Source organism: Myotis brandtii, unplaced genomic scaffold (assembly GCF_000412655.1).
Source record: "Myotis brandtii unplaced genomic scaffold, ASM41265v1 scaffold670, whole genome shotgun sequence".
NCBI classification, from domain to species: domain Eukaryota; kingdom Metazoa; phylum Chordata; class Mammalia; order Chiroptera; family Vespertilionidae; genus Myotis; species Myotis brandtii.
The window spans coordinates 737,696-740,922 of record NW_005370611.1 but is presented as its reverse complement, the minus strand read 5'-3'; the positions used below and the strand labels follow the sequence as shown (position 1 = coordinate 740,922).

At 37.8% G+C, this 3,227-nt stretch overlaps 1 protein-coding gene across 5 annotated transcripts in view; it reads right to left on the bottom strand.

Annotated features, from left to right (window-relative positions):
• IST1 (increased sodium tolerance 1 homolog (yeast)) overlaps nucleotides 1-3,227 on the bottom strand; it is a 29,285-nt gene that overhangs the window by 23,547 nt on the left and 2,511 nt on the right. The gene's annotated exons all lie outside the window — the stretch shown is intronic.

The following is a 3,227-nucleotide window of genomic DNA, read 5'->3' as shown; positions in this document are numbered from 1 at the left end:
TCTCCCTTCCTCTCTGTAAAAAATCAATAAAATATATTTTTTTTAAAAATCAGTAAATTAAAAAAATTAAAAAAAAAAGGTTTGAACTGCAAGAAAATAAAAATTAAGCCCGGTTGGCATGACTCAGTGGTTGAGTGTCAACTTATGAATCAGGAGGTCACAGTCCAATCCCGGTGCCAGAATTGAGGGCTTGATCCCCAGTGTGGGGCATGCAGGAGGCAGCCAACCAATGACTCTATTTCTATCTCTCGTTCCCTTCCTCTCTGAAATCAATAAAAATATATTTTAAAAAAAGAAAAAAATATATATATAAAAGCCTAAACAACTGTTCGACTGTTCAACCGGTAGCTATGATGCATGCTGACCATCAGGGGGCAGATACTCTGACCAATATGTTAGCTTGCTGCTGGGGTCCCGATGATCCAGACTGGGCGAGATGGGTCGGACACGCCCTAGAGCAGTGGTTCTCAACCTTCTGGCCCTTTAAATACAGTTCCTCATGTTGTGACCCAACCATAAAATTATTTTCGTTGCTACTTCATAACTGTAATGTTGCTTCTGTTATGAATCGTCATGTAAATATCTGATATGCAGGATGGTCTTAGGCAACCCCTGTGAAAGGGTCGTTCGACCGCCAAAGGGGTCGCGACCCACAGGTTGAGAACCGCTGCCCTAGAGCCCTCCCGCGGTCCCTCTCTGGCCCCGATTGTGCACCTGTGCAAGGGACCCCACCCGTGCACCGGGTCTCTAGTTAAAATATAACATCAAAATTTGCCAGGCCTGTGTTGCTCATTGGTTGAGCATTGACCTATGAATCCGTTCAATTCCTGGTTCAGAGCATATTCCTGGGTTTCTGGCTTGATCCCCCTGGGTTTCCCTCTCCCTCTCCCTTCCTCTCTGAAATCAATAAAAAAGTATATTTAACTATATATATAAAATATCAAAATTTGTGAGATCTAGCTAAAGCAGTGCTTGGGGAGAAATTTATAACACTAAATGTTTGTATTAGAAAAGAAGGTCTCTTGCCGAAACCGGTTTGGCTCAGTGGATAGAGCGTCGGCCTGCGGACTGAAAGGTCCCAGGTTCGATTCCGGTCAAGGGCATGTACCTTGGTTGCGGGCACATCCCCAGTGGGGAGTGTGCAGGAGAAGGTCTCAAATTAGTAACCTAAGGTCCACCATCAGGAACCATAAAAAGAGCAAAATTAACCTAATGCAAACAAAAGAAACAAAACCAAGGCAAATCCCAGCCTGTTTTGCTCAGTGGATAGTGTCGGCCCACTGACTGAAGGGTACCGGGTTTGATTCCAGTCAAGGGCCTGTACCTCAGTTGCAGGCTCGATCCCTGACCCTGGTCAGGGCATGTATGGGAAGCAACCAATTGTGTCTCTCTCACATCCATGTTTCCTTCTGTCTCTACCCATCCCTCCAGAAAAAAATAAATGGAAAAAATCCTTGGATGAGGATTAACAACAAATAAATAAACAAACAAACAAACAAGGCAAAAACTAATGAAATGGAAGAGAGTAAAAATAGAGAAAAATCAATGAAACCAAATGCTGTATGTTTGAAAAATCAAAATTTTTTTGATAAATCTGACAAAAACTCCCACAAACCCACAAATTATCAGTATCCAAAGTAAAAAAGGGATATTACTACAGATCCTACAGGCATTAAAAGGGGACATTATTACCAATTTATATCTATAATTCAACAAAGACAAAAATGACATACCCCTTAGAAACTCAATTTACCAAAATTCACACAAAGAAATAAAAAATATAATTTGTCACATATACATTACAAAAATTGAACCTAAAATAAAGAAAAATTCCACAAGAAAATCCAGGACCCAGTAGCTTCTCTATTAAACATTTAAGGAAATTCTGTCAAACATTTTTTAAAATAGCATCAATATTATATGAACCTTCATAACTCATAAAGCTGGTATGAGAATTTAAAGAAAATTTGTAAAATTTGTAAAGAAAATTTCTAAAATTATTAATTTAGAACAGTGCCTGGTACATAGAAAGTGTTATATGTACACAAGCACTATTTCATTTCTATTCAGTCAACAGACCCATACTCAAAGGAAAGTTCTTGCTCATCATCTAAAGATCAGCTGATAAATGCACTTTTATGTGTTTTAGGCTAAATAAAATGTTTTAGGTATGCTTTGCATCCTTCCCCTACTTTAACTTTTTGATTAACCTTTTTCAACCACATTGGAGTACTTCAACTGTATACAATCAGTATAGCTCCTGTATAGCCTATAAACAATCACTATAGGTTTCATTGTTATTCCCACACTGCCTACCATAGTACTCAGTACAAAGCTGTCACTCATTTATTGTTAATTAGTAGGAAGTTTAAACTAACTTTTTAAAAATTCCATTAACTTACATAATCTAATTTTTACAAAGTTGTAATCATGGGCTCTAAGCACCAATGAATCCTTTTACCACTTAATATCACATCTGTTACAGTCTTTAAAACCTATTAATGACTGCCTATATTCCACTGTGTAATCATTTTTAATTCCTCAACCTTTTGATGTTTGTCATAAATAAAATGCTGAAATTAGTTTTCATGTGCTTACTACTTTTCCTGATTTTAAATTTTTATTAGACTATACTGTTTTCTAGTTTCATTTTTAAATCAGAATAGGCTACATGTAATTGAGACTGATTTTACAAGAATGAGAGCTTAAATTAAGTAGACTAGGGGCTTCTGGAGTTCCTGATCATTTAGAAGGCAGAGCCACAGGAAGACAGGAAGAATTAAAACAAATAATTTGGACAAATCAGTCACACAACTTTAAAAAAGAGAGGGCTTAAACCAGGTGCCTTTAAAATGTAATACTAACATTGAGGCTTCAAAACACGTTTATTCTCTAATAAAAAGAAATACTGCCCTAGCTGGTTTGGTTCAGTGGATAGAGCATCGGCCTGAGGACTGAAGGGTCCCGGGTTCGATTTGGGTCAAGGGCACAGTGCTGGGTAGGGGACGTGCAGGAGGCAGCCGATCAATGAGTCTCTCTCATCATGGATGTTTCTATCTCTCTCCCTCTCCCTTCCTCTCTGAAATCAATAAAAATACATTTTTAAAAAAAACAAATATACCAAGTCCTATCCCAGAAGATGCGGTTCTGAGGTGTCTGTCTGTCTGTCTCTGTCTCTGTCTCTCTCTCTCTCTCTCTATATATATATATAAATATAAATATATATA